Source organism: Pleurodeles waltl, chromosome 3_1 (assembly GCF_031143425.1).
Source record: "Pleurodeles waltl isolate 20211129_DDA chromosome 3_1, aPleWal1.hap1.20221129, whole genome shotgun sequence".
NCBI classification, from domain to species: Eukaryota; Metazoa; Chordata; class Amphibia; order Caudata; family Salamandridae; genus Pleurodeles; species Pleurodeles waltl.
Window position 1 is genome coordinate 1,563,354,870 of NC_090440.1, and position 26,273 is coordinate 1,563,381,142.

Below are 26,273 nucleotides of genomic sequence, written 5' to 3' on the forward strand. Positions count from 1 at the left end.
AAATGCAGGTGCTGTCCGTACTCCATTTCCTAGCAAGTGGGTCTTTTCAAACAACAGTGGCCATAGCATCAGGGATGTCCCAGCCTATGTTTTCCAACGTGTTGTCCAGAGTGTTGTCTGCCCTGCTGAAACACATGCGGAGCTACATCGTTTCCCCTCAGGTGGAGGATTTGCCTACAGTGTAAGGTGACTTCTATGCCCTGAGACATATCCCCAACATCATAGGTGCCATTGATGGGACACATGTGGCCTTGGTACCCCCATGCAGGAGTGAACAGGTGTACAGAAACCGGAAGAGTTACCATTCGATGAATGTGCAGATGGGGTGTTTGGCAGACCAGTACATCTCCCATGTTAATGCCAAATTCCCTGGCTTAGTGCATGACGCTTACATCCTGCGGAATAGCAGCATCCCTTATGTGATGGGGCAACTCCAGAGGCACCGGGTGTGGCTATTAGGTGAGCATCTGGACCCAAATCAGTGGGAATAGTTGTCTGGGCCTGTGGATGTCCCTATGAGTCAGTGTGTGTCTAAAAGTTGTCCCTCGCCATTTGCAGGTGACTGGTTATCCCAACCTCTCATGGCTACTGACCCCAGTGAGGAATCCCAGGACAAGGGCAGAGGAACGCTACAATGAGGCCCATGGGCGAACTAGGAGGATTATAGAGCGAACTTTCGGCCTGCTGAAGGCCAGGTTCTGGTGCCTCCATATGACAGGTGGTTCCCTATTCTACTCACCAAAGAAGGTGTGCCAGATCATCATGGCCTGCTGTATGCTTCACAACTTGGCTTTGTGACGGCAGGTGCCTTTTCTGCAGGAGGATGGTCCAGATGGAGGTGTTGTGGCAGCTGTGGACCCTGTGGACAGTGAAGACCAGGAAGCAGAAGAAGAGGACATCGACAACAGGAACACGATGATCATGCAATACTTCCAGTGAGACACAGGTAAGAAAACAACACTGCCTGCTACATCTGATTTTAATCCACTACCTCTCTACTGTCTGTCATTTTCACCCAGTGTATGGTCACTGAGTTGTCACTTTCCCTTACGATTTCACAGATGTGGGTCCCACTGTGTGACATCTGCTTTGTTTCCTCATGGACTAGAGCTGTGTGACATAGGTATGTTGACATTACATTTGAAAGAACATTTTGCCACTGTAATTTCTAATACACTATTTCGAAATCACAGACAGACTCCTGATTGTTTTGTGCTTTAAGGGTGTTTATTTAAGTGCTCAATATTAGAGGGGTTGTAAAATGTTGAGGGGTGATGGTGGAGGAATGTCCATGGAAGAGTCCAGTCTATTAGTCTCACAGGTGCATTGTCCAAAGGGACATAGGAAGTGGAGCTGGGGCAGTTTAACGATGGACAGGGTGACAAGGTGGGACAAAAGGATGAAAATCAGGCTGGTCTCATTTCTTGGCGGGGTCTTGGCATTGTTCTTTGTCTTTGTCCTGGCTCTCAGGGACTGCTTGAGGGGTGGCTTTCCATCTGCAGGGGGTGGGGTGCTGGTGTCGTGGTCCTGTGGCGGTGCATCCTGTCCACTAGCGCTGGCAGAGGTGGTGGCCAGTTCATCGTCCAGGCTAGTGTCAGGGGCCCCTTGTGGAGTTCCTTCAGCACCCCTACAATGGTGCCCAGGGTGGAATTGATGGATCTGAGTTCCTCCCTGAACCCCAAATACTGTTCCTCCTGCAGCCGCTGGGTCTCCTGAAACTTGGCCAGTACCGTTGCCATCGTCTCCTGGGAATGGTGGTAGGCTCCAGTGATGTTGGAGAGGGCCTCGTGGAGAATGGGTTCCCTGGGCCTGTCCTCCCCATGTCGCACAGCAGCCCTCCCAGTTCCCCTGTGTTCCTGGGCCTCTGTCCCCTGAATGTGTGCCCACTACCACTGCCCCCAGGTCCCTGGTGTTGTTGGGGTGGTGGGTTATCCTTGGTTCCCTGTAGTGGTGGACACACTGCTGCTTGACGTGTCCTGTGGACAGAGGTATGGGCCCGCTGGGTGGGTGCTGTGCTGGTGTTTCCAGAGGGGGTAAGCTCTGTAGTGGCCTCTGCCAGTGTGAGTGGAACCGACTGTCCCGAGGTCCCAGATGGGCCAGGCTGGTCATCTAGATCCAGTTGGACAGAGCTGATCACTGTGGGCCTCTTCTGTGGGTGGAGTGGACATGTCTGGACCCTGCTGTCCAGTGACGTTGGGTAGGGGTCCTGCAGGGGTGTAAAGGCATGATTATTGCATCTTTATGTGCCATGGTGTGCAATGTGTGGGTGACCGTGTACCCCAGTGCTTGCATTCCTGTGTAGGACCTTGTGTGATGATGGTTTAGGGGGGTGTATGGGTATGAGCAGTGGCCATGCATTGGTGATGGGTGTCCATGCTTTGGTGTTGCATGCAGGGCTTGGAGTTGGGATGGGTGGTTTGTGAAATTGGGACATGTGTGAGGAGTAGGAGTGATGGGGGTGAGGACGAGGGTGGGGGTATGTGATGGCATGCAGGTAGGGTGGGGGATGTAATAGTAAAGATTTGACTTACCAGAGTCCATTCCTCCAGCTACTCCTGCGAGGCCCTCAGGTTGCAGAATAGCCAAGACCTGCTCCTCCCATGTTGTTAGTTGTGGGGGAGGAGGTGGGGGTCCGCCGCCAGTCTTCTGTACCGCGATGTGGTGTCTTGAGACCACGGACACACCTTCCCCCGTAGGTCGTTCCACCTCTTCCTGATGTCATCTCTATCTCTTGGGTGCTGTCCCACTGCGTTGACCCTGTCCACGATTCTTCGCCATAGCTCCGTCTTCCTAGCTATGGAGGTGTGCTGCACCTGTGATCCGAATAGCTGTGGCTCTACCCGGATGATTTCCTCCACCATGACCCTGAGCTCCTCCTCAGAGAACCTGGGGTGTCTTTGCCGTGCCATGGGGTGGTGTGGGTGATGTGTGGGGTGGTGTGTGTTGTGATGTGTGGGGTGATTTTAGAGGTGTGTTGTGTGAGGTGCGTGGATGCTATGTGGGTGATGGTGTTGAGTGCCTGTGGATGCTCGTTTATAGATGGCGGTGTCTCTCTGTGGCCTTCAGTCGCAATTCTGGTCGTAAGGGTTTGTGGGTGATGTGGGTGTGTGTTTTATATTGTATTAGGTGTGTGGGAGTGGTTTGTGTATGTGTATCAGGTGTGTGTATTTCGAATTGTCCAATGTGGATGTGTTTTGTATATGTGTGTGTATTTTGAACGTGGTGTACCGCCAATGGAATACCGCGGTTGAAAGACCACTGCATGGATTCGTGGGTCGTGATAGTGTGGGCGTATTCCTGTTGGCGTGACTGTGGAGGATTTGTTATCGCCAGTTCATCACTGACCTTTGGTGTGGCAGACTTGTGTGGGTGTCTAGATTTTGGCGGATTCAGGCCTTTGGGTCATAATGACTGTGGCGGAATTCCGCAGCCGCAGCGGTGTGTTGGTGGTCTTCTGCACACAATATGCGTCTTTTACTGCCAATGTTGTAATGACCCCCATATTCTTTAAAAGAAGAGAAGACTTTTTTTCTTTGTATTCCCAAATCCAAGATGGCTGTTATACAATGTATTGGTCAGGGAGATGCATTTACGTCATTATCTTCCCTCGGCTTTGGTGAGGAAACACCATAATATATTAAATTAATAAAATAGCATTCTGAACCACATATTCACAGAAAGATGAAATGACTTTTTCTTTCATAACTAGTTCACATACATCTGAACAGCCTTGACTATAAGAAACCAACCACAACTTACAGCTATGCTTGACATGCTGATACCACGTGGTCCTTCTTGCTTCCACTTACAAACTGGGTTTAAAAATGGCTGTCTGAGGTCAAAAAGTATCTTGCAGGACCTCAGAAGCACGGTAGGGCATCAGTTGCACTCCCTCTGCACCTTAGTAAGCTCCAATGAGGCCATTTCACTTTGAAAGCTTGTTTTGTGTCTGCTACTTGTTTTATGGATCAAATCTGTTTATTGTTTTAAACAAATCAACATATAGACAAAACACATCACAATATGATAAACACGCTGCAGGACCCCTTATTGTGAAACTCTCCCTCGGCCCCCATGAGATCGCCCCTCTTATGGCCATATCAGAAAGCCCTCTTATCAATCTCATCCTTGCTACTCAAAAAAAATAAAAAGGGCCCTACAGTAGGTCCGCAGCGTTGCGAGACAAGTCTCATACTTGTAATACATTACATATCATTAACAAATAAAACATAAAACATTAACCGTGCTTCCCCTGAGAGACCCCGGCCCTTCATCTCTCTGGTCCCCCGCCCCCTTCCCACCTCATTACTCTCATTTTCCACAGGAATCCATCAGTCAGGCATGCACCCAATAGTTCAGGTCAGCCCTAGTACTCGCAAATACGTGGGGCATGTGAGCTCTGTAAATTCAGTGTGTAGGATCTGAAGAAACGGCCTCCACAGCGTGGGCAAGTTGCCCGTTCATTGCTAAGAGGCTAGGGTAAGCTTCTCCATCGCCAGAATGAACCACAGTTTCTGCAGCCAAGATAGATATGTCGGTACTCTATCTGTGCCCCACAAGGCTAGGATCAGCTGCAGCACCACATTAAGGGCCAAGGTAATCTGCCGTCCCTTCAGTGATCGCAGGGGGAAGGTGAGGGGGTTGGGCAAACCTAGCAGGATATACGAAGGAAATCTAGGAATCGTAGTGTTGAACGCTGCATCAACCCCGTCTACCACACTCTCCCAAAATCTATGAAGCTTGGGGCAATTCCACAGCAAATGCACCAGTGAACCCCTACCCCCACAGCCCCTCCAACAGAGGTTAGATCTAGTGGGGTCCCATGCATGCATCCTTGCTGGGGTGTAGTAGCAGTAAGAGGTCACCTTATATGCTGTCTCTGTCCCAGCCGCATTATAGGCCGTGTGGTGTATTCTATAAAAGATACTATCCCACTCTTCATCAGAAAGTTCCCTTTCCAGCTCCTTTTCCCATCTCAACTGTCCCTTAGTTTTAGGCACGCACCCCTCTCCTTGTAAAAGCCTGTAAAGCTCTGAAATAACTTGTTTATCATCCTTCTTCATCAGGAACCACTTCTCAAATGGTGTTAACGGTCTGTCCATTAATGCCCTATTAGCCGGCAACAGGACCCAATGCCGAATCTGATAGTACATCATCCTATCCACCTCTGTCAAGCCGTAGGCCTCTCTCATCTGATCAAAGGGAATCACCCCTTGCTCATCAAAAATGCTCCCCACCCTTTTACAGCCTCCCTCATACCAGCACCGCAATCCCTCCCCTCGTAGCCCCGGTTCAAAGTCTGGATTCGCACCTATGGGGGTCACTGGAGATGGAAACGTCGTCAACCCCAACCGGCCCGCCACCGCGTCCCACACGCGCAACGTCGCTCCCGTAATCGGGGAAGAGTAGAGTCCTCCCGTCCTCTGCCGACGCCGAAGCCAGGGCTCCTTCCATATGTGAGAGCCCGCCACCGCCTGGTCCATAAAGCACCAGTGTTTCTCAGTAAGTGGGCGACTCCACTCTAGAAGGAAACGCAGCTGTGTCGCCTGATAATATTGCAGAAGGCAGGGAACCGCAAGCCCCCCTCCCCCTTGGAGCGACACAGAACTCGCCGCGGGAGTCGCGCCGGACGACCCTCCCAAATAAATCTCATAATCGCTGCTTGAAGAGTCGATATTGTCCGGGGAGGTGGGGTCAGCGGGAGCGCCTGAAACACATACAGGACGCGCAACAGAACCGTCATCTTCACCGCCGCCACTCTACCCAGCCAGGACAGTTTCAGTCTCCCCCAGGTCTCTAGGTCCCGCTTTACTTCCCGTACTAACTTCGCGTAGTTCAAGCTCGCCGTCTTTACAGCAGTGGGTGCTAGGTCAATCCCAAAGTAAGAAAGCCGCGAGGACGACCAAAGAAAGGGGTAATGGGCCCTCAGCACCTCCTCTTTCTCCGGGCCTAGGAAACGACCAAGGACCTGGGACTTCTGCATATTCACCTGGAACCCCGAGACCTGGCCGAATTCATCAAGTATCCCCATAAGCGCCGGCAGTGATGTCGCGGGCTCTGCCAGGGTAAGGATCACATCCTCTGCATATAAGGTGATGAGGTGATGTTCGCCACCAAACTTTATGCCAGATACTGAAGAGCTATCTCGCAGGCGCTGCACCAAGGGCTCCATGTGTAGCACGAACAGGAGAGGAGAAAGCGGGCACCCCTGTCTCGTCCCTCGCCTTATTGGGAACGGCAGGGAAAGCGTACCATTGACTCGGACCACGGCTCTGGGGGACTGGTAGATACAGAGAATCCACGCCATAAAGCCGGGACCCAGTCAGAACCGCTCCAACACTTTAAAGAGATACGGCCAATGAACCCTATCGAATGCCTTCTCCGCGTCAATAGAAAGGAAGAGTGCCTCCCGGCGAGAACAATCCGTTTTATCTAGCAAATGAAGCAGCCGCTTCGTATTGTCACTGCACTGGCGATGCGGAATGAAACCTGCCTGATCTGGGTCCACAAGACCCGACATGTAGAGATTAAGGCGGTGGGCGAGTATACCTGTAAACAGTTTGGCATCTACATTCAGGAGCGATATCGGCCAATAGGAAGCGCACTCCTCTGGGTCCTTTCCTGGCTTATGTATAACTGCAATGGTAGCATCGAGCATGCTGGGCGCTAGGGTTCCCGACTCCCGAAAGGAATTAAAGAGCTGCACTAAAAGTGGCACAATTTCCGCACAGAAGGCCTTGTAAAAGAGTGCGGTAAAACCATCGGGCCCAGGGATTTCCCCACCTTTAGGCGCGAGATCGCTGAAATGACCTCTTCCGCCCCTATCGGCTGATCCAATAAAGACGCCTCTCGCTCCCCAAGAGGGGTAATTGCTACGCCATCCAGAAATGAGTCTAGAGCCACACCACCCCTGTCGTCCTCCGCATAAAGCCCCTGGTAAAACTCCACAAACGCCTCTGCATTCCGATCACTTGTTCTTGCTTCTATTCCAGATGGGGAACGGACCACCTTTATCGCCGATGCCTCTCGCTGCGCACGCAATTGATGCGCCAAAAGCTTCCCACACCTGTTGCTCCCAATATAATATTTATGTTTAAGAAGTGCTATCGCGTACTCCTCCCTGTCCCAATCTAGGCGTTTCAGTTGCTGCCCCACCTTCTCTAGCTCCCTCCAGATTCTGGGTGCTCCAGTGGACTTGTGGGAGCGCTCCAGTGCAGCCACCCTCTGCTCTAGCTCAGCCCTCTTCTCCCTCCTTACCTTATTGTCTCTAGCCGACAGCGTAATGACCTGTCCCCTCACCACCGCCTTCAGAGCCTCCCAGAGCGTCGCCAAACGGGTGTTCCCGTCGTCATTAAGATGCAAGTAGTCCTTGATTGTAGACCTGATCGACTCTACCCTTGCCTCATTCTGAAGCAGCAAATCTCTAAAGCGCCAGCCCAGAGTTCCCACCTGGGCCACCTCCACGGTGAGCTCTACGGTAATAGGAGCATGGTCCGATAGAGCCCGAGGCTCAATCGTAGCCTCACAAACTCACGAGATAATCTCCTGCGACGCCAGAAAAAGGTCTAGCCGGACATATGTCTTAGTCGCGGCTGAGTAAAAGAAGTAGTCCCTAAGCGCAGGGTGCACCTTTCTCCAGTAATTCTCCAATCCACACTCAGCCAGCCACTGGCGCCCTGCCACTGTCAACGCCCCGGTCTGCCCAAACGGTGGCCGGAGCGATCTAGCTCGTTATCCATCACTGTGTTAAAATCTCCCCCCACCTAGATGGCTCCATCCGGCGAGTGTAGAATTGGGGATACAGCCTGCCTCAAGAAGGCTTCCTGCTGGGTATTAGGAGCATACAAAGAAGCAACCATGAAGATAAAGGCCTGAGCCTTATTCTGATAGCTAGAAGCCTCCCCTGTACCTCGTGTATCTTGTCCACTACTTCCCCATGAAAAGACCTAGAAAGCAAAATCGCCACCCCAGCATGTTTCGTGGGAGCTGAAGACCAGAACTGTCTAGGGAACCACTGTGAGCGCATGCAATATATATCCTTATGCAATAAGTGTGTCTCCTGTAGCAAGCAGATGTGTCTCCCAGACCTCTCAAGGCCTGATAAGATCGCCAGCCTCTTAGCCGGACTATTGAGCCCATGGACATTTAAACTTATGCACTTAATAGACATGCAACCGGAGGGGAAAAACGCTGAGCAAAGGAGGAGCCGCACGGGGGAGCCATAGCCCAAGACAGCACTATAACCCCTTCGAACAACAGGGCCGATTTGCTGCCCCACTCAATGACCAGGATCCCATGGAAGCACACCAACAAAAAAACATTACGCACAACGGGTGCATACAGCAAACCAGTCCTCTCACACACATCTCCATAGAGGCAAAGTCTCAACAGGGCTGCAGAATCTCCCAAGTTCGTCAAGCCAAGTCCATCGCCTCCGCCGCCCAGACCCCTCTTAGACTGCCACAGAGCCTAATGCAACACGACCCGTATCTGTTCAGCTCTCCTTGGCCACAACTCTGTTACGCACCCGTCCCAGCAGCCACGGTGCACAATGCTGATTGCCGTTCTGACATCTGTTCCACAGCCGTAGGTCGGTGCTGCTTCCTCCGTCTCTCCCTCCGCCGCCAACGCGGGCGGTCTTTGTCAGCCAGGTCGCGATCTCCTCCCAACTCTTGACTGTCTCCCTCCAGGTGCAGGATCCGATATGCCTCTGATAGTGATTTCACCTGTCTGAGCTGATCCTCCCATCGGAAGACAAGGCGGAATGGATGGCCCCAAGAGTAAGACACATCATGTGCTCTCAGATGCTCCGTGATGGGCTTAAATTCTCGCCTCCGCTGCAGAGTCCGTACCGAGAGGTCCTGGAACAGTTGGAGCGCATGCCCCCTGAAGTGTACCTGCGGGAGATTGCGCACCCTTTGAAATATGCTCTCTTTAAGTCCATAATTGTGTACACAGGCTAGTATGTGTGGCGGGGGTTCACCGGCACTGCCAGCCTGGCCCGCCCGATGGACTCTATCTAGCGTGATATTCCTGGTTTCCTCCAGTCCAAGTATCGAGCGGAACAGCGCCACCACAAAGTCACCAATATCCTCCTTCTCCACCCCAGCCGGCACTGCTCTAATGCAGATATTATGCCTTCTTGAGCGATTCTCCAAGTCCTCCACTGCTATTTGTAGAAGGTCTTGCTGCTCCCTAAGTCGAACATACTCTTGTTGCAGGCCCACCACTTCCTCGCCGCGGTATATCTCACCATCCTCCATCTGTGCAACCCGCTCTCCCAGGGACGTGACCTCCCCTTGCAGCTCCTTCACCTCCTGAGAGATGTCTCTGCGGAGTTCCTGTATATCACTCCGGAGTGAATCGAACAAGGAGGTAAGAAAGCCCTTCGTAACAGGGGCCCCCTCTTCCTCTTCCATCTCGCCACGTGCCTCCGGGGACTTCATCGCTGACAGGCCTTCAGCAGCACCCCCTGGCACCGGTCGTGCTCCAGCCAGCATTTCCCTGACTGATCTCTCCCGCTTTGACTTAGATGCCGCCATCACTCCTGTTACCCATGCTGAGCCCGCGCTTTCACCCAGCTAGGACCCCTCACGATGTCTCCCAGGGACTAGGCCTCACCAGACCTCGTGCTTCACCAGTCAGTGCCGTCCTGTCACTTCCGGGCTACAAATGGGCAGAAGCGCACCTGTTGGGGCTACTACGGGCCGGTCGCACCGTCGAACCGCAGCCCAGTGCCGTCCCGCCTCTCTGGTCACCTTTCTCTAGAGCCTGGGTCCCCCAGGGGCATCCCGGCCCATCCGCTGCCTCGTCTGGGATCCTCGTCAAACCGGAGGCCCAAGCCCAGGAGGCCCTCCAATCCAGGTGGCTGCCAGCGCCCTTCTCCTCACCGGGCCCCTGCCGCAACACACTGCACCGTGCTGCCCCAGCCTCGTCTGGGGTATCTGCTGCTTCTGCTCTCGCAGTCGCGGGCCACCAAACCTGGGCCCACCACGCGCCCCGACCTCTAGCGCGGTGCTCTCACTGGTTTCTGGTGCGGGTCCAGGCCGTGCGGCACTGCGCCTCCGCCTCTGCCCGATTCAGGAGCCTTCGGACTCCTCAGGTCGCCTCTTGCCCCGCGTAGCTTGCCGCTACCTCTGGGCTCACCATAGCCCCACTCGTCAGAGTCGCAAGGCTGTTTTCTGGGGCCCGGGTGGCGGAGCTCGGACAGACACGTCCGCTCACGCCGCCATGTTGGCCATGCCCAACCCAAACCTGCTACTTGATTTATTGACTCCCTTCCCCCATGCAATTGGTTGAGGGACCATAGCTCTATGTTTTCCTTAAGGGGCCCTATTGTCAGACCCCATTTGTATCTATAAACTCATTTTAGTATGTGCATTGTTTGTGCATCATCATTTGGGTAACATTATCCTCTTGAAAAAACACTCCATAGCATGTAGTGCTCATGTGGGTCACATGTATTGTGTTCATCAAAGCAGAGAAACATAGTTGTATTTCTATGGAAATATGGTGATATATTGAAACATTGTCATTGAAACACATTATTTTTGTTCCTCTGTTTTTCTTTTACAGGTTATAGGGCTTGAATAAATGTTTTTTTCCCCGCTTAACTTGATGTAAATAGAGCACACGATTTAAGGTATAATTTGCAATACCTTTCGTCTGAAGACCCAAATAAGTTGGTTAGGGTTAGCTGGTCTTGATTAAATGGCTGTGACCCTTTAAGGCAATTAGGGCATGAAACATGTCAACCTCACTGTGAAACCAAGGGGCCATCGTTGTCTAGTTGGTTCACTTTTGTTTTTAATCTTGGCATGGACACTTCTCAGGAATTAACCGTATCAAGGGCAGGCCTGTAATCAATATTAACTAACCTTTCTCCCAAACTACCCTTCCTCCGTAACACACACAGTGGGCAATGACCTGATCTTTGGCAAATACCAGGTCAGGAGGATAAAAAATCTCGGTGAAAGAGCCCTGCTTTTGGGAGCCCAATGTGCATTGCAGCAACCTCTGGTGAGGGGCTAGCCCAATGATGAAGCATGCCACTTAGGTGGGCGAGGGTTATTGAATTCTATATATAGGTCTCTTCATGATAAACGGGTGACACTAGATCCACCAGTCAGTTCTGTCTTTTGGTTGTCAAGTGAAACAGCGGACTATAATTACTTACTTCAGTATGGTCCTGAGCAGACATGGGTTGGAGGGAGAAATGGCAGAGAGACATGCTGGCATGGACTTTGGTAATATCATCCTGTATCTGACTGACATTGTGAGCTGTCAAAAGCAGTCATAGTATGTAACTTGTGGGACCTGCAGTGATGGACTAAATTAAAGTAATCCAGCTGAGTTGGTGATGTGTTGTTTAACCCTATGAACTAGTAAAATATTGGGGCGACCAATAGGACACATACCAATTTCTTATCATGTAAATGTAAGACTGTTAGGCAGCATAAGAGATATTATGCAGCCTGTATGAACTACAATTGACTGCCTGGCTGCTGAATGTCATTGTATTAGCATTAGTGTAGGCCAGGAGAGTTTAGGTTGTATTAGAACACTGGAATGTTGAGAGCTATATTGAAGGCAGTATAGCAGTGACAGCCTATATAAACTGGTATAGACATGGTGCTCGCAACATTTCACTGTTCTAATACACAGTTGCTGTCTCTTGCTTTCCCCTGCCTCTCCAAAATATATGAAGTAAACAGGGGAAAGCAAAAGGCAAAGGCTGTACGGAAGGGCATACCAGAGCCTTCCCGCTTGCCTCCTCTCATAGCTCACAGAGTCAATGGAGCCCTACAAGGAGGGAGGGTGATAATACTCAGCTCCAGGGTTTCCCTGGCTCAGCTGAACAAGATAAAACAGTTTAGCTGAGGTCAGGGAGAACCAGAGGGTGACTTCTGCCCCTTTTCTACAAGTACTGCTGTGAATGTTCAACAGCTAAAGGCTGTGGCCCTGCACACATCTGTTAGCTGTTGATAAATCACAGGACCAGATGTAAAAACAATACTTCAAGTCTCAGGGATTTCAAACCCCTCTATCAAGCTGTCTTTGTTTTTTCTAATCAGGACACTCTTCTCTCAAGGGATGGAATGTTCTAATAGACCTCTAGGCCCCATTCCCTTGTAAAAGGCCCTCGCCTTTGGCTCAGGCCTTTAAGGCCAGAGTGGGCTTTTCAAAGCCAGGCTAGCCCGCTACGGTGGGCTATATTGTAGTTGGATTATGTAGCACTTACTGTCCTTGTTGAGGCATTTAAGTGCTTCTGCAGGCAGCACACAGAATCTAAGTCCAAGGTTAACTTTTTTCTCCAATGGTTATTGTTGGTTATTGTGATTACTCTTGTGCCCTTAAGGGAAAAAAATCCCTGCATTTACTCCAGTCTCCATGTGGTAGATTAAATAAATTGGAGTTAGGCTTGATCTTTAGAGGAAGATGGGGTATGTCAATTCATGCACATGGTTGGTGGTATTAATATAAGAGCATCAGATGATTAGTTACTCTTAGGTTGCAAGAGTATTACGTTTTTTAAAAAGAGGTTGTGATCTTCAAAATCAGGTGTGGAAATCTGCAGAAATACAATATTAGAGATTAAAATACTTGTAATTGAGAGTAAGCTGTGCACTGAAAGGAGAGGCATGCAGAGGACAGAAAGAAAGTAGATGGCCATTTGAAAGAAAAAGACTGGCAGTAGTTTGAAGTTTTATGGCAGAGTCATTTTCTTTTGTTAATGCAGAGGAGGCTTTTTTGAGATTGCAGTAATTCTGAAAATGCAAAAGCTGTTAAAATAAACAACATTATTGGTGTGTGAGAGAGTGTTTTATTAGGTACTTTTGATAAGCTGTAAAATCAGGCAAACATTCTGTCCCCTGAAAGGCTAATGCTAGACCACTGCTTCATCAAGTACAGCTGATAAATTCAATGGCTGAAAGCATAACAAAATGCCTGGCTGAATGTTATAACTGGGGGCATAAGGACAACATGCAAAGTACTGTTGTTCCAAGATGGTCTCCATCATGTTACCCAAAGACCATAGCCTGAAACCAAACCACCCAAGGCCTATTGACTACCAAGGGTACTGAGCTCTGCCAAATACTTGTTCTCACTATAACTATAAGTTCTTTATTTTCCCAGTCAAATATTCACTGGGAGTCATAAACACTATGGCATACTGATGATGAAGGATACCAGGGAAGCATGAAAAGGATGAAGATGAAGGGATTGTTAATAATAGCAGCACAGCAGTAAAAGTGTGGAGGAGGTGGCGAAGAGCCATACTTCAATAAATGAGTGGGGGAGGAAGTGCCAAGAAGCTGAGGTAGTGAGTGGAGTGGGAAATTATGTTGAATATGTTAGGACTGCTAAGAATGTTTTGTTCAAAGGCAACAAGGAATCATACAAGGTCTCTGTGAAACTATGATAGTGCAATAGTATCTTGAGATTGGGTGAGTTTTTAGTAGTAGTTGGTGGATTACTATTTAGAAAGAAAATTCTTCTCTCTCTAATTCTGGTGCAATAAATCTAAACATTCAAGAATCAAAAAACTAAAATATAAAATCACAAAAACTAATTATTAACAAATTTGTATTCATAATAATATTGAAAAAATCTAAATATACTCCACATCGGACATGGAAAAGCAAACAAACTAAAATCACACAGACAAGACTCAAGACGAAACACATATACAAGACAGATGAAACAAATTGCAACAAACTACTAATCTTTACGTCCTATATCGCAAATATATCACACTTACAAACACATACACAATGTATCAAATAAAGAAATATAATTTCTCAAATCATCCATCAGATATAAAGCAATCTAAATCTTCCTTTTTGTCCACTGATTTAATTCTTCACAGTCTTTAAATAGTCCTTCACTTCATTAAACTTTTTGATTCCAATGTGCTTCCATAGTCTTCAATCAGATATATACCAACAGGTTTTTTATATTCTAAAATCTTCAACCTTGTTGACCAATGAACATGGATAGCAATCTTCTGCCAGCCAACGTATTCCTTGCCAAATCATCCATCAGATGTAAAGCAATCTAAATCTTCCTTTTTGTCCACTGATTTAATTCTTCACAGTCTTTAAATAGTCCTTCACTTCATTAAAATCTTTGATTCCAATGTGCTTCCATAATCTTCAATCAGATATATACCAACAGGTTTTTTATATTCTAAAATCTTCAACCTTGTTGACCAATGAACATGGATAGCAATCTTCTGCCAGCCAACGTATTCCTTGCCGACGCGCGTTTCGGTGGATCCCCACAACTGCTAATAATTTAAGCCACCTTCCTCAGGGCTGTACCCAAACGTGCACGTATAGGCTGGAATATTATCTACAAACAAATAAATGTGATCCAATAAACTGTATGTTACTTAAATATTATATTTAACCATATCCTGCTCGTATTTTTTCAAACAAAATTGTGCATGCCACCAAGTGGTCAAAGCTTTTGATGTGCTGGAGGTGTCTTTCAAAAGTTAAAATCAAAGTAGAATGCGGTCACCAAACAGAAATAACAACATAAACAACATAGACAACCAAACATCTCAAAGAAGCCCTCATCCTAAACACCATATCAGTGCTCAACTTAGTTCCTCAACCTTAAAATTCACCTGTGTGTGACCTTGGCCTCTTAAATAAACCACTTTTACCTCTCTTTTAATCACTTTGTCATCGTTGTCACAAATCCGATGAGAATTTCGAATATAGATGCTCAATATTGAACAATCTGGACTAAAAGCAGAACATTCCAAATTAAAAGTGTTTTTCCCAACGTAATCACTAATCCATCTGTATTTATCAAAGGAACCTGAATATCAAGCTCATCGCGTGTGCCCAAAGTAATTACACAACAGGGATATTACTGATAAATACACCACACACTGTAACTCAAACCTAACTGCGTGTATGCACACAAAACCTACACCCATAACCTACCTCGGCTTCTGAAAAAGCCTGCTTTTTAACCAAAATGTTAATTCACTTACTGTTAGTCTTATCCAAGCAGTACATAATGCTACGATGTCACCCGTCGCTTGCAATATCAGATGTGCCGACTTACCAAACTCTTCTCGACGCAGCACTTATATTGCATTTCCTTAGACAGTATTGTCTATTGCAATAGAAGACGGTCTAAGCTGCAAAACCTGAGCCCGACTGCCGCGTTAGTGGCGGCCTCTTCTCGACGCAGCACTTATATTGCATTTCCTTAGACAGTATTGTCTATTGCAATAGAAGACGGTCTAAGCTGCAAAACCTGAGCCCGACTGCCGCGTTAGTGGCGGCCATCTTGAAACATGTCTCTCGGGGGCAAAAAAGCAATTTATACTTGTTTCTACTTCTTAGTCTCCAAACCCATTTCTTAAAAACAACATCAGGTTACAAAGTATAACACTAACTTGCAGTGTATGGATTGTACCTAGTCTAGTTAGTATGGTTTGCTCAACACACTTCTGGAGCCTAACAATTACTTAATACACAGAAGTGTAGACGCACTTGAAATATATAATTCAACATGCTAGACAGGCTAACGTTTGAACAACCTCTTAAAAGAATACTTAATACCCTGAAACACTATTCCAAATCTGTGTAGAGGTTAATAGGTTTAGACTACTGTCTAATTGCTACCCCTAAGAAAGACATCAACTTATAGCATTCTGCCATGGTATTTCTGCATTTAATTATTTTCTGTACGTATCTAGAAAAAAAATCCGGAACACTTCTCGTTTTTTCCTTTTCTTCTCACAATCTTCTGTTTCGCTAGATCCAATGTTTTCTAGTATTATCCATTTGATATCTTCTTCTTTATGTTTACACTCTTGCCAATGTGAGACCAAAGGGGCATTCACTCTCTGCGTCTTAGATGCTGAACAGTGTTCATAATAACTGAATCTGAACTCTCTAGATGTTTCACCCACATAGCCTAAATTACATGGGCATTTAATAAGGTAAACTACATTTTTAGTTCTGCAATTTGTCATGTTTTTTAATTTAATATTCTTGTTGTTATATGTAATGGTGCTTGATGTTATCGCTCCCTTACATGCTCCACAAGTCCCACATTTATGGTTGCCTTTCACAGGTTCTGAACCACAGATAGATTTTTGTACCAATTTGCTGTGCGTTTTCATCGCAGATTTAACCAAAATGTTTCTCAAATTCTGGTTTCTCTTGAATGCAAACAAAGGTCTTTCCAGTGGTTGCTGTTCTGTTCCCACATTCAAAATGGGCCACTGAGAATTAATGATTTTCCTAATCTTATCATTGATGTTAGAGTGGCGAATGGAGCAAACAAGTCTATTATTGGATTTCTTTGGATTTTTTTGAAACATCGCTTGCCGATCATAGTATTTAGCTCTTTTTAGAGAATCTCTAACTAATTTCGGGGGATATCCTCTAAGTAAGAACTTCTTGGCTAGAATGTTTGAATGCTCTATGAAATCTGTCCTACTCATACAGTTTCTCCTAACTCGCAGAAACTGACTGAATGGAATATTTTGCTTTTGACATGCAGGGTGATAACTTTCAAAGTGCAATAATGTATTTCTTGCTGTAGGTTTAACATTAAATGACATAGAAAGGACCCCCTCTTTGTGAGCAATACATATGTCTAGAAATTCTACTTGGTTGCGATCATATTTCATGGTGAATTTAAGATTCATATTGCATAAATTTAACCAGGTGAAAAACTCTTGGAGTTGTTCTAACTCTCCCTTCCAGACAAAAAATATCTCATCAATGTATCGTGACCAACATGTAATGTTCTCATAAAACGGGGCCACTTCGTTGTAAATAAATTTATCTTCAAATAATCCCACATATAGGTTAGCTATACTAGGAGCGCATGCCGCTCCCATGCTGACTCCTTTTATTTGATGGAAAATTGTGGATTTAAACTAAAAAAAGTTGTTATACATAACCGTCTCAAGGCAGTCTTCAATAAATTGTTTAAGTGGTTTGGAGTGCATGTTTTGTAGGCTATGTTTCACGCATTCTAGGACTTGCTGTTGTGGGATGTTACTATACAATGCCTCTAAATCCATCGTAACCACATATTCAGTATTAGAATTAAATTGCTTGCCTTCCAATTTTGAATTGATGTGACTGGTGTCTCTAATGTAGGTGGGAAGTTCCAGAACTAATGGTTTTAGAAAATTATCCACGTATTTGGATAATGGTTCAATTGCCAAACCTACCATGGAAACAATCGGTCTCATAGGTGGATTAATGGTATCCTTATGGATCTTTGGAAGACCATAAATTACTGGGAGTCGAGTGTTTTTCGGGGTAAGAAAATCAAACTATTTCCTACAAATCACCTCTTGTTGTAATGTTGTAAATCTTGATGTCCAATCAAATTTATCTTGAGGAGTCTGATTTAGTTGCTTATAGTAGTTTTCAGCTAAATACGGATAGGTTTTTTTGACGGTAAAATACTGAATATCCTTCTTTAGTTTTTCTGTTTTCCTTTTTAACAGATATTGATTAAAATAATAAAACTCTTTTGTTACTTCTTCTAGTTTTTTCCTAGCATCTTCTAATGCATTAGATTGTTTTAACTTCAACCCTAGTTCTTCAATTTCTTTACATAATACTGACACTATTTCTCTCGCAGTTTCAATGATTAGCAACATCCAATCCGTTGAACACCTATTTAAAATCAGTGACCATTCCTCCAAAAATGCTCTAATTTCTACAAACAATCCCAGAATGTTTCTTACTTTGAGGCCATTCGGAATTACTCCTGTTTTTAAATATTCCAACAAAATGATTATGCAAATTAGGCTAATTATAATTGGCTGTGTCAACCTACCTATAAGGTCCCTAGTATATGGTAAGGCATGTAGGTTTAGGGACCCCAGCATAGTTAGTACACCTACAGGTGCACTGCTGTGGTGCCAAAGGTCATTTTAATGCAGGCACGCCTTCCTGGCTGCTTTTAAATTAAACTTAACCCCAAATTTGACTTTGGAATTAAAAGTACTTCCAAAGTATTAATCTACCTTATTTTTACCTGTAGGTTACCCCTAAGGTGTGCCCTAAGTGCCCCTAGGGCTAGGTGCTATGGCAATATTAGCAGGGTCTTTATAAAATATGTTTTATGAGCACGGTGATTGAAAAATAACCTAATTTGCTTTACCCTCACTGTGGTGGACGGGATGCATGTGCTAACACAGGGAGACTTTATTTTTAATAATTAATGTCTCAAAAGGACCTACATGATTCAAGTTTGGTATCAAAGTTATTGTTATAATGGATCCAACTACTTGCCATTGTTAAAGTTAATATAAGTAACTCAGGTGAAGAATTTTAGAACTCTACCTGAAAGCTGCCAACTTCAGCCCTGTAGTGCCCTTCTATGATTGGCCAGCCCCTGGCAGCCTGGCAAGGCAGCCTTGATGAGGTGTAAAGTGATCTGGGCTGAACACAAAAGAAGTGCCTAGGGGAGGAGAACTGCCTTAGCAGATGGTGAAACAGGAAGGGGGAGAGCAGCCAAACTGTCCTTCAAAGAAGGGAAGGACATTTGGTCTAGCAAGTAGACCTCCTCCATTTCCTGCAAATCCAGACATTGGGATTTTGGGAGAATGTTGCTCCCTTGGATTGATCTCTGCCACACTTCACAGGAAGTGATCACTCAAGAGGGTGGTGGCCTGCACGTGATTAGTCAAGCGGCCCTTCCTGCTTTCCACCCCAGGAGCAAGGATACATTTTGCAGAGCTGCACCCCCACCCCAGATCCCTACAAGGAACAAGGCAAAGAAGAAGAAGGACTGCCTTGCTGGAAACCTGACCTGCACCTGGACACTGCACTCTGAAGGACTGCACCAGCTGTACACTTGGGCTTGACCACTAAAAGGACTTTGCCTGTATTCAACTTCTTCAAGAAGGGACTCCCTGTTTGATACAGGTAGAAAATAGCTGACCATAGTCCCCTGCATCAAGCCCTGAAGAAACTGACCAGCAGACCAGTGGCTAGTGGTTATTTTTGGATTTGAACCAGGTGTATTCTGGGAGTTGGAGTCCTAACCCTCAAGGGGCAACTCAGAGCTTCTGGAACCTTGAGGTGAGTGGTGGACTCCTAAAGGATCTTCAAATACCTTCTGGAAGGAGATCCAGAAGTTTGGAGCAACTTTGGAAAAAAGCTCCATAAGTGGTCCAACCTGATGTTGTAAGTCAAGCCGGCTTCCATTGACCGTGACCTGGCCTGACTTGCAATGCTCTAGGGCCCCAGAATTCCAGGATTTCATGGGGGGCTCATAGAAAGGCAATCCGATGATGTTGACTCACAATTGACTTACTTTGGAGGGTCTTCTGAAGTCAGAGAGAAAAAGCTCCACAAAAGTTTCTAAGTCCAAACGTAAAAGTTTGACTGAGGCTTCGGCGCAGTGTATCTGAAGAGGGCTCCAGGGAGGTCAGATTAAATTTCAAGTTCGACCTGGACAAAGATTTCTGTCACAAAAAAGCATCTAAGTCCGAAGGTAGAATTCTTCACTGAGGTCTCCTGCGACGCGTATTCAAACAGGGCTCCAGGGAGGTCGGATCTGACTTGCGACTTCGTCCTAGTGAAGAAAATCTTCAAGAAAAAGACTAAGTCAGAAGGTAAAACTTTGACCGAGGCCTCCTGCTCACTGTAGCTGAATTTTGACTTTGCCCCGGTCTAGTGCGACTAGATGTCCAGATTGCCGATTTTAGTCTCAGATGTGCTAAAAATCATTTACTCTTAAAAATTGCTCTCCGGTTCCCTTTCTTGAATTTTTGTCATTTTAGTGTAATTTTAAACATAAAAATATAATCCATTTTTATAAAATGGTGTTTGATTTTTATTGTGTTTTGTGTTTCACATATTTACTGTTTTGTGATTTTTAAATGCTTTACACACCTGTCTCCTAAATTAAGCCTAACTGCTTGTTGCCAAGGTACCAAGGATTGAGCTGGGATTAATTTATTGAGACCTAACTGGACCTAGTGGGGGTTATAGGCCTATTGCTAAATGTAGGTACTTACCTGCCCTTCCTAATAATGCACTTTCCTACACCGGAAGATCCCAAATCAACTGGCCAGATGTTTGGAGGCCTTGGGGCTTCAATGCTCCAATGTCAGCACCTGTACACAAGTAGATGAAACTAATGAATAAAAAAAATACAGAAGATGCAGCAAGGCATGCCATTTGGATTCCCCAATATTGGTAACTAAATGGCTGAAAATCAGGCTCACGTGAACACTAAAATGGACAGCCTCACTATTACAATAGAAAATTATGCATACAGGTGGCAGATGATAATGCCTATCAAAGACTTTGAGACAGAAGCACTGCTGCTCGAATGGAGGGCCTATCCCATTCTGTCAGTAGATTGGCACATGACACTTTAACCCTATCCAGGTGAACAGTAACTCTTCAGATGGAAAGGGGACACTTCACTAGTGACGTCGCAAGGGGTTTAGGGCAGATAACCTCTGTAATTGAGACATTACAAAATGGCAACATACCTAGTGGAGTTGCTGCTTCCGCTCCAGATGCTGAAGACATGTCTAGTGTGAGCAGGGTCTCTGCTACAGATGCATGTGCACGTCGATGCACCAGCAGCAGTACATCTGCTGGTAAGGATGAGGGTTCAAGCCTTTTGAGACCTAGCCGCAGGAAGTTTTAAAGGACACAGCACAGGCTGTTTAAATAATGCTGTGTATAGTCATTTCGGTGATGACCTACCTCGCAGTAAGTACCCCCCACCTCCCAGCCCCTCGCCCTGCCCCACGCTACTCACCCTCTCTCCTGCTCCTGCTTCTTTTCTTCCTCTCTGTTTTTCCTCCTCGCTCCTCTTCTGTAATCTTCTTCTGTACTCTTCTTTTCCCCGTCTTCTCTCTTCATCTGTGTGCTTCTCAGCCTCTCCTGTCGCCTCTCTTCTTCTTCCTCTTTCTTCTGTGGTCTTCTGCCTTCTGTTCTTTGTCTTCTGTATCTTCTTCGGTGATCTTCTGTCTTCTGCTTCTTCGTCCTCTGTCTTCTGTTCTTCATCTTCTGTTCTTCTGTTCTTCTGTCTTCTGTTCTTCTGCTTCCTAACACTCACCCCCCTCCACCTTTAAACCTCCCTCCCTCAGCTCTTCTCACTCTACCTGTCCCCCCCTCCCTCCCGCTTTCCCGCCGCGACCTCCTGCACGCCCCGCCCCCCAGCTCCCATTCGCCCCCAGCTGACCCCTCCTCCATCTTATGGCGGCCGCTGCGCGACAGTGGTAGCGACCCTTGACCCAAGGGTAGGTCACTCCCCCTGCAGCTCCTCCAGCTCCTCCAGGTTCCTGAGACCTAACTCGCAGTAAGTACCCCCCACCTCCCAGCACCTCGCCCTGCCCCGCGCTACTCACCCTCTCTCCTGCTTCTTTTCTTCCTCTCTGTTCTTCCTCCTCGCTCCTCTTCTGTAATCTTCTTCTGTACTCTTCTTTTCCCTGTCTTCTCTCTTCATCTGTGTGCTTCTCAGCCTCTCCTGTCGCCTCTCTTCTTCTTCATCTTTCTTCAGTGGTCTTCTGCCTTCTGTTCTTCGTCTTCTGTATCTTCTTCGGTGATCTTCTGTCTTCTGCTTCTTCGTCCTCTGTCTTCTGTCTTCTGTTCTTCATCTTCTGTTCTTCTGTTCTTCTGTTCTTCTGTCTTCTGTTCTTCCTCCTTCTTCGTCCTCCGTCTTCTGTTCTTCCCGCGCCTGCCCTCCTGCTCCTGTCTCATCTCCCTCCCTCACTCGCCTCCCCCTCTCTATCACCCCTATCTACCCCGTTCGCTATCTGCCTCCCTCACTCCTCCTATCTACCAATCTACCTATCTCTCTATCTCACTATCTATCTCCCTCACTCACCACCTCCTCCTATCTACCTATTTTTCTATCTCTCCACCTATTTCTCTATCTCTCCCCCTTCCCGCCACCCCCTCTGTTACCTATCTTCCTATCCTCTCACTCTACCTCTCACCCTCACAAACCTCTACAACCCCCTCTCCCCTATCTTCCCAACCCTACTCCTATCTCTCTCCCTAATCTCCTAAACTTCCTAACACTCACCCCCCTCCACCCTTAAACCCCCTCCCCCAGCTCTTCTCACTCTACCTGTCCCCCCTCCCTCCCGCTTTCCCGCCGCGACCTCCTGCACGCCCCCGCCCCCCAGCTCCCATTTGCCCCCATCTGCCCCCTCCCCCCTCCTCCCTCTTATGGCGGCCGCTGCGCGACCGCGCCTCTGGCGCGCCGGAGGCGCACCAGAGGCAAGCCCGTCTGCACCCGTCCACGCCTGGCCCGCGCCCAGCGCCACGACCCTTGGTCCCTAGCTCTCCCAAACCCCGCTGCTCCGCTACGACCCCACCACCCTCCACGCCCTCAACCCAGGACGCTCCAACACCTGCTTCCAAGCTCACCCCAAACGCACCTATGGACCCTTCGCCTGCAACTCCTGCAAACGCATCTTCCACCACGCAACTACCACGACCACCAGCCCACGCGCCATCAACCACCTCAAGTGCATCCTGGTCAACGCTCGATCTGTCCACAAGCACGCCGTTGAACTCTGGGACCTCCTGGACTCCACAGCACCGGACGTCACCTTCATCACGGAGACCTGGATGAACGCCTCTTCGGCCCCAGACATCGCCACTGCCATCCCCGAAGGCTACAAGATTTCCAGAAAAGACCACACCAACCAAGTAGGAGGAGGTATCGCCATCGTCTTCAAAGACTCCATCAGCGTCACCACCTCCACCGAAGACACCCCTCTTGCCGCTGAACCTCTGCATTTTCAGATTCGCACTGACCCCAGGACCACCCTCAGAGGATCCCTCGTCTACCGTACCCCCGGACCGCGCGCCCCTTTCAGCGACTCCATCGCCGACTTCGTCTCCCCGCACGCCCTCGCCTCGCCGGACTACATCCTCCTAGGCGACCTCAACTTCCATCTGGAACAAAACAACGACCCCAACACCCCCGCCCTGCTCGACAACCTCGACAACCTCGGCCTCAAGCAACTGGTGAACACCGCCACCCACAGCGCCGGACACACGCTTGACACTATCTTCTCCGCCAGCAAACACGTCTTCTTCAGCCACACCTCCGCTCTACACTGGACCGACCACAGCTGTGTCCATTTCACATTCCGACGCGAGACCCGCCACCTCCGCACTCAACCCATCCCTCGTCGACAGTAGAACAAAATCCCCGAAGAGCAACTCTTCTCCGCACTCGCCGTCAACCAACCTACCCTCACCACCGACCCCAACGACACAGCCCTCAGCCTCTCGAACTGGATCTCCAACTGCGCAGACAACCTTGCTCCCCTCAGACGCACGCATCAACAGGCCATCACCAAAAAACCTCTCTGGTTCTCTGACACCCTCAAAGAATCGAAGAAAACATGTCGCGCCCTCGAGAAGGCCTGGCACAAGGACCACACCGCCGACAACATGACCGCCCTCAAAAACGCAACCCGCGAACACCACCACCTGATCCGCTCAGCCAAAAGGAACTTTTTCACCGACAGACTGGACAAAAACAGCCACAACAGCAGAGAACTTTTCAGCATTGTCAAAGAGTTCTCCAACCCCAACGCCAACGCTGTCACGCCCTCACAAGACTTGTGCAACTCCCTCGCCACCTTCTTCCATCGCAAGATCAGCGACCTCCACGACAGCTTCGGACACCAGACCCAACCAAGCATCACCGAACCTACACCCCCGGCCATCACCCTCAACGACTGGACCCACATCAACACTAAAGAAACCCAAACCACCATGAACTCTATCCACTCCGGCGCCCCATCGGACCCCTGCCCTCACTTCATCTTCAATAAAGCCGACGACATCATCGCCCCGCACCTCCAGGCCGTCATCAACTCTTCTTTTTCTTCTGCTACCTTCCCCGAAAGCTGGAAACATGCCGAAGTCAACGCCCTGCTAAAGAAACCTACGGCTGACCCTAGCGACCTGAAAAACTTCCGCCCCATCTCGCTCCACCCCTTCCCTGCCAAGGTAATAGAGAAGACCGTCAACAAACAGCTTACCACCTTCCTGGAAGACAACAACCGGCTCAACCCTTCACAAACCGGATTCCGAACCAACCACAGCACTGAAACCGCCCTCATCTCAGTCACAGACGTCATCAGAACCCTGATGGACAACGGTGAAACAGTCGCCCTCATCCTCCTCGACCTCTCGGCTGCCTTCGACACCGTCTGTCACCGCACCCTAATAACTCGCCTCCGATCCACCAGGATCCAAGGCCAGGCCCTGGACTGGATTGCCTCCTTCCTCTCAAACCGATCTCAAAGAGTTTACCTCCCACCGTTTCGCTCAGACCCCACCGAGATCATCTGCGGCGTACCTCAAGGCTCATCGCTCAGCCCGACACTCTTCAATGTCTACATGGGCCCCCTCGCCGACATCATACGCAAGCACGACATCATCATCACCTCCTACGCCGACGACACCCAACTTATACTCTCCCTCACCAAGGACCCCACCAGCGCCAAGACCAACCTACAAGAGGGCATGAAGGACGTCGCAGATTGGATGAGACTCAGCCGCCTAAAGCTGAACTCTGACAAAACGGAAGTCCTCATCCTTGGCAACACCCCGTCCGCTTGGGACGACTCCTGGTGGCCCACGGCCCTCGGCACTGCACCGACCCCCTCTGACCACGCCCGCAACCTCGGCTTCATCTTGGACCCTCTTCTCACCATGACCAAGCAAGTCAACGCCGTGTCCTCCGCCTGCTTCCTCACCCTCCGCATGCTCCGCAAGATCTTTCGCTGGATCCCCGCCGACACTAGAAAAACTGTGACCCACACCCTCGTCACGAGCCGCCTGGACTACGGCAACACCCTCTATGCTGGGACCACCGCTAAACTCCAAAAACGCCTGCAACGTATTCAAAATGCCTCGGCCCGCCTCATCCTCGACGTACCCCGCAACAGCCCCATCTCCGCACACCTGAGACACCTGCATTGGCTCCCAGTCAACAAAAGGATCACCTTCCGACTTCTCACCCACGCACACAAAGCCCTCCACAACAAGGGACCTGAATACCTCAACCGTCGCCTCAGCTTCTATGCCCCCACCCGTCTCCTCCGTTCCTCTGGCCTCGCGCTCGCTGCCGTCCCTCGCATCCGAGGCTCCACGGCGGGTGGGAGGTCCTTCTCCTTCCTGGCAGCCAAGACCTGGAACACCCTCCCCACCAGCCTCAGGACCACCCAGGACCACTCCGCATTCCGGAGACTCCTCAAAACCTGGCTTTTCGAGCAGCAGTAACCCCCTCTTCCTCCTAGCGCCTTGAGACCCGCACGGGTGAGTAGCGCGCTTTATAAATGTTAATGATTTGATCTGATTTGATTTGATTTGATGTAACCAACATTGTCTGTGGACAGTCATGACCATTGCCATTTGAGACTTTAACATTTTTTTTTGCAATTTCATAACACACCTAACAATAAAGGTTGTTTTACTTTGAGGCATCAAATCAGTGCTGAGCTTTTTCTTGAGAGTGTACTGTCACATATGACTGCAATATTGTCCCGTTACCATCTCTCCTCCACTGTTGTAGTCTCCTGTCTTGGCTGTTGCAGAGGTGGAGCAGGATCCTCATCCTCAGATTCAGAATCAGTCATAGTGATGGGTAGGCCTTGTCTGGTGGATATATTAAGTAAGATGGCACACGTTGCCACTATCTTACATGCGGTGTCTGGAGCATATTGTAGAGCACCTTACATTTTCTGAAGGCAATGGAATCGAGGCTATGGAAGGCCAAGTGTGCGCGCAATCATAGCTGGGTGGGATGATGTGCAATGTTATATTGCCTTTCATTTGAGGTTCCAGGGGATAAGTATGGTGTCAACAACCAACGGCTTAAGGCATGCGCAAAAAACAAATACCTGTAAGCTTGCTTTCATTATTTTAGATTTGATCAACACTAAACTATGTGTGATTCTACAAATAGCCATCTTCAAAATCCCCTCTTTTCAGGCATCAATGTATTCCGCTGTGTCTGAAAATGAATAAGTCATGAGTGCTCCGTGAGTATTGTGATAGAATAACAGTGATTACCTTGTTTGCATCATATACAACGTGAGTACTGAGGGAACAGGTATTTTCCTATTCCTAAACAAGCATTCAAGATATGCTGGCGTACAATTTGGAACAAGTGTTCCATCTATAGACCCTATGATATGGGGAAATCTGGCAACTCTATAAAATTTCAATCTGTGCTTTGTATTTTCTCACCATTCCTGGGTAGGTATATAT